This window comes from Onychostoma macrolepis, chromosome 03 (genome assembly GCF_012432095.1).
Source record: "Onychostoma macrolepis isolate SWU-2019 chromosome 03, ASM1243209v1, whole genome shotgun sequence".
Taxonomy (NCBI): Eukaryota; Metazoa; Chordata; class Actinopteri; order Cypriniformes; family Cyprinidae; genus Onychostoma; species Onychostoma macrolepis.
This window is the reverse complement of record NC_081157.1, coordinates 52,202,333-52,218,217: the sequence shown is the minus strand read 5'-3', so window position 1 is coordinate 52,218,217 and position 15,885 is coordinate 52,202,333.

Here is a 15,885-nt window from a genome sequence, read left to right as displayed (position 1 = left end):
AGTATGTAGAACAACGTACTGTATAACTACAAACAGTGTTGTACTGTATTTTTACAGTACTTTGTCGTTTTGTTTCTTCTGTAATTTGCTATTATTATTGTGTATTGTGTAGTTGAAATTGTACATACATTTAGTACGTAAAATTGTGATACTACTATAATTCAGAATAACATTACAAATCAAAAGACAATCCAAACATATTTACAAAAGTATTATTTATTTCAAAACATTTTAGTTTGGTGCATCAACAATTTAGCTGTGACAGATTCTAATAGAAGCGCACAAGATGGAGTGTGAGCCAATCAGGGTGAAGGTACAAATGTGCAAATGTGACATCAACCGTCTGGCTTGTTTGAAGTGGTGCCCGATGCCGTCTGCAGTGCTCGACGGATTTACACACTTTGTATACTGAAAAACACGGTCTTCACCTTTCTGATGTCGTCGGTGGAGCAAGGTGATTTCTGAGCTGGGCTTACTTCAAGTACTCGCTGGCAGCCTCGCACTTTCACTTCTGTGCAAATAAGTTGCTCGACGGTGCATCTAAGCAGCGTTGCACAATTAACACGCAAGCCCAACGAACAAACACACACACGATTAACACGCACGAACAAAACACATTTGCACTCCTGTAAGGTTTTGTTTTGGAAACTGAAGTTGTTTGTTGTTGAATTCATGATTTGATCGCTGTGATTGAAACTGAGAGTCCAATTCTGATATTCTTCCCGAAAGTGTGCTTTTTTTTTTTTTTTCTCTTTTTGTCCTATGAACTATTGAAATAATACAACATCAACAGACTCGTTTGAAGGGGTGAATCTTTTTTATTCATTATGAATTGTGAACAATATATTTCATACGTTTTCTCAGCTACTTTTTTGAATGGCTTGTTTCTTTACTGACCGATCTAATTGCATTGCTTTGTGTTTTCATTTTTATGTGTAGCTGGTGGTTTAAGTTATCCTGGGTTAGGAAGTGTTAATTTGAACTCTAGTAATTCTATTTGGTAGATTAATTCTACCTGGCGCCCGAATTGATAAGCTTGTTCTATGGTTAATTCCTATCATTAGGGTGTTCCACCGTTACACAGCCATGAAAGCATTTTAAGTGTGCAAGAATATAAATTAAACAAACACATGCATCTTGAGGGATGGATTGGGAATCAGTGTCCTAAGAGGGAACTTGATTTATCTTAGAACTATCTAAAAATGATCTCATAATTAGCAAAAACAACAAGAAGTTTCTCATAACCATCACACCTAAATGTAGGGCATGTGGGTGGTGGCAAACAGGCCACTGACCCTCTCTGTGAAGTCCTCCATTTAAACATAATTTTGGACTGAATGAAGCTGTTGACATGCAGGGTTGATGGCCATCACTCTGCACCACCGTCCTGATCTTCTGCTCTCTCACTGTCCAGAAACTGAAACACAGTCGTGAAACACACACAAAGACAAAACCTGTTATCCACAGATGAACAGACAGCATGAGGAAAATAGTGAATGAAAATTCTGCAGCATAGATGAAAAATACATAAATAAATAGTTTAATTCAAAAGTTTACATACACCTTGCAGAATCTGCAAAATGTTAATTGGCATTATTTTACCAAAATAAGAGGGCTTATCATACAAAATGCATGTTTTATTTAGTACTAACCTGAATAAGATATTCCACATGAAAGACGTTTACATATAATCCACATGAGAAAATAATAGTTTTTATAAAATAGAATATAATTTATAAAAAATTACCTGTTCAAAAGTTTACATCCCCTTGATGTAAAAACAGCTGTGTTGTTTTTTTTTTTTTGTTTAGTGATAGTTGTTCATGAGTCCCTTGTTTGTCCTGAACAGTTAAACAGCCTGCTGTTCTTCAGAAAAATCATTCATGTCCCACAAATTATTTGTTTTTCCAGCATTTTTGTGTATTTGAACCCTTTCCAACAATGACTGTATGATTTTGAGACAACTGAGGGACTCATATGCAACTATCACAGAAGGTTCAAACATTCACTGATGCTCCAGAAGGAAAAACCATGCATTAAGAGCCGGGGGGAATGTGAAGATCAGGGTAAATTTTACTTATTTTGTCTTCTGCGAAACATGTAAGTACAGTATCTTCTGTAGCCTCTGAAGGGCAGTACTAAATAATAATAATAATTTAAAAAAAAAGAAGAAGATATTTAGGCAAAATAAGAAAAATGTACACATCTTCATTCTGTTCAAAAGTTTTCACCTTTTTAGTTTTCAAGTTTTATAAATTCTCTTAATGGATCGTTTTTCCTTCTGGAGCATCAGTGAGCGTTTGAACCTTCTGTAATAGTTGAATATGAGTCCCTCAGCTGTCCTCAGTGTGAAAAGATGGATCTCAAAATCATACAGTCATTGTTGGAAAGGGTTCAAATACATAAAAATGCCTGAAAACCAAAGAATTAGTGGGAGCTGAAGGATTTTTCTGAAGAACAGCAGGCAGTTTAACTGTTCAGGACAAACAAGGGACTCATGAACAACTATCACTAAACAAAAACACACAACTGTGGACCATTCAGGTAACAAGGGGGTGTAAACTTTTGAATGTGGTCATTTTTATAAATTCAACTATTATTTTCTGTTGTGGACTTTATGTGAAATACCTTATTCAGGTCAGTACTAAATAAAGAAATAACATGCATTTTGTATGATAAGCCCTCTTATTTTGGTAAAATAATTAACATTTTGCAGAGTCTGCAAAGTGTATGTAAACTTTTGACTTCACCTTTTTAATGTACCGTATTGTCCCGAATATAAGACGATGTTTATTTCTTGGAAATACATCTGAAAAAACGCGGTCGTCTTATATTCGGGGTCTAGACTTTGGCTTGTCAATAATACACCCACAACAATAGGTGGCGCCAAAAACGCATATAACGAGTGTGCCATGAAATATGTAATGTAATGTGAGTTGTAAAGATCGCGAGCGAAAACAAAACAAAAAGAAAAGCTTACAGCGGCGTGAGTCGCGACTGTCATGTTAACCTGATGGAACCAAACTTCCTCTGTAAGTGATTTTAAAACATAAGACAGTACCCAGATTTGAAGACTACAATAAGATTTCACTTCTACTGATAATAAAATTTTGGTTGGCTACTATGAGATGGATAGCCTAATGTTATATAATTAAAATGGGCTACCTGTTATTTCAATGGTATATCAAAAAGTGTATATTTTTCAATGTCATTGTTGGTACATTTGACCAGTATTTACCATACTTTCAAAACAAAAATTAAAATAGGAAAAATATGCAATTTGAAAATAATTTAAGAAAAAAATGTGTTTTACAGAGAGAAAAACAAACAAGAAAACAAGATTTGGTTTTCAAAAAGCCTTTTTCCAAAAGGTACATCTGGAAAAAGGGGGGTCGTCTTATAATCAGGGTCGTCTTATATTCGGGACAATACGGTATTTCATACACTCCAACAATACATTAGAGTTATTAAAAAAAAAAAAAAAAACATATTATGCTTGACATTGCTGAAGATATTAGTATGCATTTTGCTTGTCTTTGTTGACTAATAGATCATTAGTAACGTTAACTGATAAAAGTAATTGACCACTAATCATATTTTTATTATCATAATCATTTTTATCAATCCCCATGCTACAGAACTGGTCTCCCGCCTAAATAACGCTAACTTAGTTAATAACCTGTAACGTTACCAATGTCTCTGACCCCAAACCACCCTTTTATTGACAAATATGGGTGAATTTAGAAGGATTTTAAATCTTAACATACAAAATCAATGAAAGCTCAGAGTAAATTTAAAAGCTCCGAGATGTAAAATAGTTTGAGACGAAATAAAAGATTTAGTTACTAAATTAAGTAAAATAGCTAATACAGTAAGCAAAAACAGAATAAAATTTCTGTTAGAAGAAAAAGTGCATGCTAAAATATATAAAAGACAGATAAAGAGAGAGACAGATAAAAAGCTCTGAAATTCAATACATGAATCCTATTGAAGAATTACTTGGTACATGTTTGGGAGTTGAGAGATTCCTGAGTTTTGATTTTTTGCAGAACAGAAATGAACAGCTTTGATTTAAAGTTGCAGGGAGATACAGGGCAGTCCATTACAACGCAGCTTCCTAAGAATAGAGTTTGAACTCAAAAGATCAAAACTCACATAAGAAACATTAAGAAATGTACTTAGATATCTGAAAATATTAATTAAAAAAGACTGTAGGAGAAAGTCCAATAAAGAAGACTTACATGTGAAAACAGACTCAGTTCACTGAGTGTGTTGAAGCAGAGAGGTCAGGAAAGGTCTAGGGATATTATCACTCTGTATGTACTAGACATAACTCCAGCCCTGCGTCCCAATGTTCATACTATCCATCCTAAATAGTATGTGAGATTACAATAAGTGTGTCCTAAAGCATAGTATGTTGAAAAGAGTATGCCAAAAGTCTATTTCAGTTCGATTTTTAAAGTGTGGATCCGTGCACACTCTAATGGCTAAAATTGCCTACAATCCATTGCGCTTTGGCGAAGGATTCGGTCCAGAACTACAAATACGAATAAAAAGCGCTAGAAAAACTACAAACGTCTGTTAATGAATATCCAGGATTAACAGTTAACCCCAGGTATAGTATGAGCAGTGTGAAACATGATTACAGATAACCCGGGATTCTACTTATCCGGGGTTTAGGATGACACAGGGTTAACAATTTCAAGTGTGAAAAGTCCTAAAGAAGACCTTCCCCCCACGTTATAGTTGGTCTTAAATTTGTGTGTGTGTGTGCGCGCAACAGTTTTGCTTAAAGCTTGCATAATCAAGCCAATGATAACCCGCTGCAGAGCTGCAGGGTAAAGGGTGTGCTTTAATTTTTGAGCTTGTAGATAGGAATGGGCCTATAAATACACAATTCCCTGATCAATTCTCTATTGGAAACAGTAATAATGATTCAAGTAAAGTAAATATTGATTTTGACGATTTGATCATTTAAGGATTGCAGATTGAAGAGAGACGGAAAATTAAAAAACAAGAGAAAGTGGAGCAAGAAGAGACCTGGACCATCAGAAGAGCCTAAATGTTAAGATGAGAAACATAATAAAGCTGATGCGGAAACAAGAAACATTGAATAAGAAAATAATGAAACTATTAAGAGACGATTGATTACAGTAATTTTAATCTTGAGTTTCAAACCTTAGCTAGTGATACAGAATCCTTGAACGAGCTCCATCTCTAAAATTGTAGCAGGTTTCAGATGTGTTTTCAGATCACACATTTAAGTGTTGAAGGCTGGTGGTTTAGTCGCTGTGTGTTTATTTGCTTTGTAAGACTATGTAAAGAGAGAAGCTGCATCTCACATTAAACATGTGAGATGGAAACTCTATCTATTCATACAATTTGTATTTTATCCATATGTAGGTGTTGCTTAGTAGTTAAGACGATGTATACTTAGACTATGCTTCTAGAGGTGTTACAAATATTTTGCAGGCTGAAGCAGAAATGAAGACATTCATATTGTATTTATAACCCCTGCATTTCTTCCGCTTGAACTTTTGACACTCTGTACTAAGTGGGATAGAGGTCATGTGTCTTGTTCATATGTGTGTATAAGAAGATTACTGTTAGAATAAAATCTTAACAAGACCGAGATCTGGAGTCCGGTTGTACAAAGAAGACAAACCTCTCGGGTACCCGGGAGTCAATGATTAAAGACAAGACACAAATGTCCCGTTTAACCAAAGCTCAACTTTATTAAGCCATCAGGGAGTATATATACGAAACAAGAAGTTACACCATTGGATATCACAAGATCATGTACAGACATCTAAATCATCTAAATATGGAACTATGCCTGTTTGGTAATCAGGCCAAAGTTTAGATAATATGCAAACAGCAAGCTCAGCATAAATTAGCACTGCATTTGTGCAAAAGGGCACAGAGTGTTTCTGCTAAAATCTAACAATTACTATATATATGGAAGAATGCAGGGAGGATTTTTATGAAATTAATACAAATTGTATGCAAGGCTATAAAGAGCCAAGGAGAGCTCCAGACAGGGGCCGCACTCCGATGGTGAAGACACTCGCTGTTACTTTCATTTTATTGCTTATGTGTATGAGTTCTGATCTATTGAATAATCAATAATTATATTTGATTACATTTTCATTACAAGTAAAGGTAAATATAGGATATGCATAAAGTCTGACTACTTCAGTTATTTTAAAACAAAAAGTTATGCACATAAGCATACAAAAATCATACACATAAGCATATTTGTATCCGTCAATCATCCTTATCCGAAACACCACCTTCTTTCTTTCTTTTCTGTTTATTTCTTTGATGCTATTATGCATGTAATAGATAATAGTTGACAACACTGTGATTCTATATATGTATGTTGTATAGCTGTTCTTGTTATGCAATAAAACAAATAACTAAATAAAACCAAACTTATTTAATAAAAATAACACAAACATAAACAAATATTGTGAGTGTAATGTAATTATTTAGTTTGTCTCACGTCTCATTAGATTAGACGGAGGGGGCGGGGCTTGTGAGCGCTCGAGACGCTCTGCTTCACTCTGCAGCGCTCGTGAGGATCACTCGGTGTGCGCATGCGCGAGAGACTGAGCGCTGTACGGTGAGAGTGAGTCCTCTTTTTCTTCTCTATTATTTGCTTTTTGGTGTCGTGCATGGATTATTTTGCGTAATTAAGTTTGAGGGCAGCAGGAATGTGAGGTAAATGTCAGCTTCTCGTATGAATAGCGCTGGAGTGATTTTAACACGTGTTTAGTTAGTGAAGAAAGAGACTTTTACTACAGAAATGCCCTTCAACCGTTAAAAACGATCATATTGTGTCTAATATTCCTCCGTTCTTAAAAGATGACTTGAATACGGAGTTGTTCAGACTTGGACAAATAGTTTCACAAATGAGGAAAGTAAATCCGCTTTACTTCAAGGTGCAGCATGTAAGTTTTTGGCTCTTTTAAAGCCTAAAAGATAGGAAACACGTTAGCGGTTTCTCTGAAAAATAATGCTATAGCCAGTATTTCTACTCTGAAATGTGAGAGTCTGTGCAGAATGCCTGGGTTTCTGCAGTAACCATGAAAATTGCAATTTTCATTCAGAGACATCTTTAGACTACTTTAGCCGTCTTTGTTACATTCTGTGCCAATGGTGGCCATTCAAAAATGAGGAAACAGTACTTTTCAAGATTTTACTCCAAAGTTTGCATGCCTGTAACTCAAGAAGTATTTCAGATATTGGATCTTAACGAACTTTACTTTTGGCATCTTCATTTTTAAGGCCCTACATTGGTTCCCCAGATAGTAGACCAATACTGAGTCAATATTGAATCAATGTAAATTAAATCACTTATTTAACATTGAATCAACAAAAACATTATCAAATCAATCCTGCTTTTTTACTCCTTTCAATCAGAGAACATACAGGACTGCAATTAATATGGTTTTAAAATAAAAAGTCACTCAAAGTAAACAACATCAGTCAGTTTACATGCAAAAATTTATTTTGCCCCCATACTATTTGAACAGGAAAATAACATTCAAGTAAAACAAGTGATTCTTTAAAAAAAAAAAAAAAAAAAACTTGGTCGTGACTTCAAAACATATAGGCATGGATTCACAGACAGGGCTTAGCTTAAGCCAGAACTAGGCCTTAAATTATGATACTTAAACAGCTTTTATAAAAATGCAATAAATAAATGAATGCACATTATTGGTGTGCATCTTGAGACAAAGCAATGCCAATGGCATTAAGATCTGTCAGAGCAAGTTATCTTCAGTTAAGACAGTTCAAACATGCATTTTAGTCTGGGACTAGCCTTGTGAAACTGGGAGACCGAGCTTAAAATACAATTTACATACAGAATATGGTCAAATGAATGACAAAGTGACTTAGTTACATGGACCAGTTCATTCTGAATTTATAAGGCAAATGCCAGGAGAAGAGCCTGTAAAACTGACACATAGGCCTGACAAATGCAAACTGCATCTGCAAAATGGAAGTAAATGCAAATGAAAACTCACCATCAAAGGCAGAAACACTAAAGTACTACAGACTGGCGTGCGGATCCATCAGCAGACTTTTATTAGGCAGAGACATGGTCATAACAGGCAGGGTCAAACAATGGCAAACAGGTATGGCAGGGACGGGACAAGACAAAGAGTAAAACTTAGGGCAAGCGTGGGTCGACGATCAGCGAACAGTATCCAGAGGGGCGAGACAGGAGAGGTAATCCAACAACGTAAGCGATAGTCCAGGCAGGGGAAAACAATCAGACCGAAGGCAAGACTAGGAAAACTAACGGGGCTCTGTAGGGCAGCGATAATGCATATAATACTCTGCGACGAGGGAGAGAAAGTCCGTGGCTTAAATACTGTGTGCAAATAGGAATCAGCTGTGTGTGATCAGTGCAAGGAGCTGTGTGGTGTCGTTAGTGCAATGAATGATGGGAAATGGAGTCCATGTGATGTGTGGTGTGAAAGTCCATGTGGTGAGTGGGTGACCTCTAGTGGTGAGTGACCGGGAGTGCAGACCAGATTCATGACAGAAACATTACCAGTTTGCTGTTTAGGACTTGAAGCTTTTCACAGATTGAAGCTACTTTTCTGATTCAAAAAATATGTCTTTACTCCTCATTAAACGGATAGTCCGATGAACTCAGGGCTTTCCACCACAAGGCAATGCCCACAAGTCAAGTCAAGTCAAGTCACCTTTATTTATATAGCGCTTTTACAATACAGATTGTGTCAAAGCACTTAACAGTATCAAATTGGAGGATAGAGTGTCAGTAATGTATAATGATAAGATTAAACACTCAATTTTCAATTTTCAGTTAAAGGCATTTCATTATTGAATTCAGAGATGTCATTGTCTAGCTCAGTTTAGTATAAATAGTATCTGTGCAATCAAATCGGCGATAATCGCTAGAAATTAAGTGTCCCCAACTGAGCAAGCCAGAGGCGACAGCGGCAAGGAACCAAAACTCCCTCTGAGACAGAATGGAGAAAAAAAAACCTTGGGAGAAACCAGGCTCAGTCGGGGGTCAGTTCTCCTCTGACCAGACGAAACCCGCAGTTCAAAAGTTTATATTTCTATTTTAATTTTGTTGCAATTTCTAACAATAGTAGTATTATGTAGTTAGGTATTTTATTATATTTTAGCTATTTTGTTATTTTTGGTTGATATATCTGGGGATATATCTCTGGGGGTCATCTGGGTGTCCTTGTCTCCGCTGACGATCAGGGCTGGGTTTGGGTGCTAAATAGGAATAGGATCTGCCGCCCGCAGTCGATTTTGATATTCTAGGTATTATCAAACGGCCGGAGTTTTGAGAACGCAGCGGACGTGGAGGACTATAATGCGATAAGAGCTCGCTCAAGTACTGAGGAGCTAAACCATTCAGGGCTTTATAAGTAATTAACAAGATTTTAAAATCTATCCGATGCTTGATAGGGAGCCAGTGCAGTGTTGACAGAACCGGGCTAATGTGGTCATATTTCCTGGTTCTAGTAAGGACTCTAGCTGCTGCATTTTGGACTAACTGTAGTTTGTTGATCAAGCGTGCAGAACAACCACCCAATAAAGCATTACAATAGTCTAACCTTGAGGTCATAAACGCATGAATTAACATTTCTGCATTTGACGTTGAGAGCATTGGTCGCAATTTAGATATGCTTTTGAGATGAAAAATGCAGTTTTACAGATGCTAGAAACATGGCTTTCAAATGACAGATTGCTATCGAACAGCACACCTAGGTTCCTGACTGATGAAGAAGAATTGACAGAGCAGCCGTCAAGTGTTAGATAATGTTCTAGGTTATTACATGTGGGGTTTTTAGGTCCAATAATTAACACCTCTGTTTTTTCAGAATTTAGCAGTAAAAAATTACTCGTCATCCAGTTTTTTATATCGACTATGCATTCCGTTAGTTTCTCAATTTGGTGTGTTTCACCGGGCCGCGAAGAAATATAGAGCTGAGTATCATCAGCATAACAGTGAAAGCTAACACCATGTCTCCTGATAATATCTCCCAAGGGTAACATGTAAAGCGTGAAAAGTAACGGCCCTAGTACTGAGCCTTGAGGTACTCCATACTGCACTTGTGATCGATATGATACCTCTTCATTCACTGCTACGAACTGATGGCGGTCAGATAAGTAAGATTTGAACCATGCTAAGGCACTTCCACTAATGCCAACAAAGTTTTGTAGTCTATTCAAAAGAATGTTGTGGTCGATAGTGTCGAACGCAGCGCTAAGATCCAGTAGAACTAATAAAGAGATACAACCACGATCAGATGATAGAAGCAGGTCATTTGTAACTCTAATGAGAGCAGTCTCAGTACTATGATACGATCTAAATCCTGACTGGAATTCCTCACAGATATCATTTTTCTCTAGGAAGGAATATAATTGTGAGGATACTACCTTTTCTAGTATCTTTGACAGAAAAGGGAGATTTGAGATCGGTCTGTAATTAACTAGATCTTTGGGGTCAAGTTGTGGTTTTTTAATGAGAGGCTTAATAACAGCCAATTTGAAGGTTTTGGGGACATATCCTAATGACAATGATGAATTAATAATAGCCAAAAGAGGATCTATGACTTCTGGAAGCAGCTCTTTTAGTAGTTTAGATGGAATCGGGTCTAACATACATGTTGTTGGTTTAGATGATTTAACAAGTTTATACAATTCTTCCTCTCCCACAGTAGAGAATGAGTGGAATTGTTCCTCAGGGGGTCTATAGTGCGCTATCTGATGCGATACTGTAGCTGACGGCTGCAGGGATACAATTTTATCTCTGATAGTATCAATCTTGGAAGTGAAGTAGTTCATAAAGTCATTACTGCTATGCTCTTGGGAAATGCCAACACCTGTTGATGCTTGATTTTTCGTTAATTTAGTTACTGTATTGAATAAATACCGGGGGTTATGTTTGTTTTCATCTAGAAGAGACGAAAAGTATTCAGATCTAGCATTTTTTAATGCTTTTCTGTAGGATAGGGTACTTTCCCGCCAAGCTAAACTAAATACCTCTAATTTAGTTTTCCTCCAGCTGCGCTCCATTTTCCGGGCTGCTCTCTTTAGGGCGCGAGTGTGCTCATTATACCACGGTGTTGGACTCTTATCCTTAATCTTCCTTAAGCGTAAAGGAGCAACCGCATCTAAAGTGCTAGAAAAGAGAGAGTCCATAGTTCCTGTTACATCATCAAGTTGTTCTGAGCTATTGGATATGCTGAGGAACTGAGATAAGTCAGGAAGATTATTTATAAATAGTCTTTTGTGGTAGAGGTAATGGTTCTACCATATTTGTAACAAGAAGTTGGCTTTACAGCTTTAGCTATATGGAATATACAGGAGACTAGATAATGATCTGAGATATCATCTCTCTGCTGCCAAATTTCAATGCCACTGACATCAATTCCATATGACAGTATTAAATCTAGAGTATGATTTCGACAATGAGTAGGTCCTGACACGTGTTGTTTAACACCAATTGAGTTTAGAATGTCTATAAATGCTGATCCCAACGAATCTCTGTCATCATCAACATGGATATTAAAATCACCAACGATTAGGACTTTATCTGCAGTCAGCACTAACTCCGATAGAAGATCAGAAAATTCTTTAATAAAGTCTGTATGGTGCCCTGGTGGCCTGTATACAGTAGCCAGTACAAACATCACAGGGGATTTATCATTAACACTTGTTTCTTTGGATAACGTTATATGAAGCACCATTACTTCGAACGAATTATACTTGAAACCCGACCTCTGAGAGATACTGAAAATATTTCTATAAATTGTAGCAACACCTCCCCCTTTACCTTTTGGACGCGGTTCATGTTTGTAACAGTAATCTTGGGGTGTAGACTCGTTTAAAGTAATGTAATCATCTTGTTTTAGCCAGGTTTCTGTCAAACAAAGCACATCTAGTTTATGGTCAGTGAACATATCATTTACAAAAGTGCTTTTGAAGAAAGGGATCTAATATTTAATAAGCCAAGCTTTATCATGTGTTTATCTGTATTATATCGTTTTTATTTGTTGAACATCAATTAAATTGTTACTATTACTTTGGTTTGGATGTTTTCTGTATTTTCTAGTTCGGGAACAGACACAGTCTCTATAGAGTGATATCTAGGTGAAAAAGTTTCTATGTGCTGAGAGTTAACTGACTTTGGTGACGTGAGGCGGCTAGCAGACGATCGGTTTAGCCAGTCTGTCTGCTTCCTGACCTGGGCTCCAGTTAGTCAAGTACAAACTCTAAGACTATGTGCCATATTTCTAGAGAGAAGAGCGGCACCACCCAGGAGGGATGAACACCATCTCTTTTCAAAGGTCAGGTCTGCCCCAAAAATTCTTCCAATTGTCTATAAAGCCTATGTTATTTTGGGCACCACTTAGACATCCAGCCATTAAGTGACGACAGTCTGCTATGAATCTCATCACCACGGTAAGCAGGAGCGGACCAGAGCATATTACAGTGTCTGACATCGTACTTGCAAGTTCACACACCTCTTTAACATTATTTTTGGTGATCTCCGACTGGCGAAGTCGAACATCATTAGCGCTGACGTGGATAACAATCTTACTGAATTTACGTTTAGCATTAGTCAGCACTTTTAAATTTGCCAAGATGTCAGGCGCTCTGGCTCCCGGTAAACAATGGACTATGGTGGCTGGTGTCTCTATTTTCACGTTCCGTACAATAGAATCGCCAATAACTAGAGCACTTTCATCAGGTTTCTCAGTGGGTGCTTCACCGAGTGGGAGAACCTGTTTGATGTTCTGATCGAACGGAAGAGTGGTGTTTTGACCCGCGACTATGCCGCCTCACTGTCACCCAGTTGCCCTGCTGCACGGGCTCAACCGAAACCGAACAATGTACAGGACTCCCTGAGCTAGTCGCATCCAAAGCAGTATCTACAGCCCTCACATTCTTACGATCCTCAACTAAAGTTTGGATGCGTGTCTCTAGTTCTAAAACCTTCTCTGTCAGCCTAACTATTTCCCTGCATTTATCACATGTGAATCCTCGCTGCTGACAGAGACAGATAAACTATACATGTGGCAAACAGTGCAAACAACAATAGCAGGAGAAGAAGCCATTACTCACCGTGATTGATGAATGATACCAACTTAACTTACCACTTACCACTGTTGTTTGATGAGCTCGTGGAAAACGGAGCGAGGGAAAAATAAAATAATAATAGGCGCGAATAGAAATGCAAATGGAACCGCGAGTGACAAGCTAACGGGCTAACAAGCTGCACTCGCGGTTTTTAAAGGAGAACGATCAAATTAGTTAGATTAGTTTGAAAGATAACACCAGAAATATGGTGGGAATTAAGTTATATATTATCACTTTAGACAAAAGGGATTGAAAGTAAGGTAGAGATTCAATAAAAAGCGAAGGTACACGGAGCTACAAACACAAACCTCTCAGCAGCACAACAGACTGAACAAGCCCTTCAGGACCACAACCGAGCCATTTCTGCACCGTCACAGCAGGCCTCCTCTTTCTCAGCTCTCCCTTGTTGTTGTTAGGCATCTAAAGTATAAAAACAAACAGGATGTTAAACCTGCACAATGTTGTAAATCATTTGATTAGTAGTAGTAGTGTATAACTGAAAGAAGGTGGGTCCTAAGTATTTGGAAATGTGACTTAATGTACTACAAAATTAAGTGCAAAATGAAATTTGATAAAAGGTTTACATTCAAGCTAAAACATGGTGAATTCAAATTTAAGACTATTTAATTTTAATATAGAAATTATAGCACCTATATACATATGTATTATTTTGAAATCCTTAATATAAAACATTTTTCATGTTTGGAACAGATTCCTCACAGCAGCTCACTCTGTGCCCTCTATTTTTAAGATGTGCTTGTAATATCAAACTACTATATATTGCTATAAATGGCATTGCCTCATTCTATATTGTTTATAAATTATATATATATCATACAAACTCAAAAAGTATATAGTCAATATATAAATGTTCCAAATCTGTATGAGTTTCTTTCTTCTGTTGAACATAAAATAAGATATTCTGAAGAATGTTGGTAACCAGTTGACGGTAGCTATTAACTTCCATAGGATTTTTTCCCTGTACAATGGAAGTCAATGGTTTCCGTCAGCTGTTGGGTTGCCAACATTGTTCAACATATCATATTTTGTAAAAAAAAAACAAAACAAAAAAAAAACTGACAGGTTTGGAACACTAAAGATAACGATAAAGATAGAGTTCTAAAAAGCAGATGAGTGTGCTTAGAATAAACAGATGAACATAGTTATCTTTAAAGTTATCGCTCTTGGTCTGAACGGGCCTTAACCCTTAATAATCATATTAGGCCATTTTGCAATTCCTGTTTTTTTCTGTCTCCAAATTTAAGACCTCTTGAAAACATAACCAAGGCTTTCCTCATTCCATTTAAGATATTTAAGACTTTTACTGGATTTCAATTTGATCAAACTGAATTTAAGACCAAAGGACCCATGTGGAGACTTACCATGCACATCTTGGAGCCTGGTGTCTCTAAATGAGTTTTGTTGTTGTTGTTCATGCTGATCTTTCGGTCTCCTACTGCCCAGTTCATCTGAGAAGCCGGCTCAATGGTTAGAGTACAGCCCAGCATCCTCATATATGCCTCAACTGATCCTCCTCCAACAGCAAAACAGCCAGCAAAAGTGTATCAGGAAAATATTTGCACAAAACATGGATAGGTTACAGATAAATGTCATGGGAATGTAGTGTCTGTGTTGAATGAAAAACATGCTTTTGTCAATAAATAAATAAAACAAAAATAAATAAATCTTAATGTAAATTACCATCACACATCTGTCATCTTCACTTTGGAGAATCCGCTCTGGTAGCTGCGCCTTATGATGAAACCCCAGACCTCCAGACACTGGTTCAGCCAGTATTACAGTCACTATACAGCAATGGGAAAGCAGTTTGAGAAAAAAAACCCACAGTATATCGACAACTTCTATGATACACAGCCTTAATTTTTCATAACCTCAGCTCCAGTCCTCAGGTCCCCCTCCCAGAATGTTACAGCTTAACCAGGTGTTTTAATTAGTGAGACATCTAAAACATTCTGGGACGGGGCCTGAGGACGGGAGATGAGACTATAACTGCTCCAGCTTAAATAAATAGCTTAAAAAGCATCTTACTTCCCTTTACAAAATAAAAGATTGTATTAACATTAAGATGCTTTAAGACATGTATTTTATACATTTAATAATGACTTGCCTTTTATTATTAACCTTGATCAAGGAGATTCCTAGACCTAGATTTAAAAAGGTAAAAGTAAAAATTACGAGTATGCAACACCTGTCACAGGTAACAATCAACAGAAATTCATTCTTACCTGATGTGAGCAAACCAAGGAGATGTCCCTCTGATGGGCCTACAAAAAGGGACATATGAAGACTGAAAAACATAGCTATTAGGTTAACCAAATATTGGTTGTAATTAGTTTTGTGTCGTCTTTACTGTTCTACTGGAGAAAAAAGTCACCCACACCTTGGATGACCTGAGGGTGAGTAAATTAACAGCACATTTTCATTTTGGGGAGAACTATCCCTTTAAGGTGTGTCAGGTGTACAGTAAAACAAAAGTAATATATAAAATTGTTCACATAACATAAAAATTGCATAAAATCAAACAATGCAAAGTTTTCCCTCCCACGAAAGGTCGATGGCATGAATAAGTTTGTAGAAATATGTTTTACGTGTTTTTTTTTTTCAGGAAGAAAAGTCAAAATCGCGATCAGCCTGCATGTGCTGTCACACACAGTGTTCAAACACTCACACATTACACTCTCACTATTGTGTCTGGTAGGGTTTGGTGGAAAAACAAAGTGA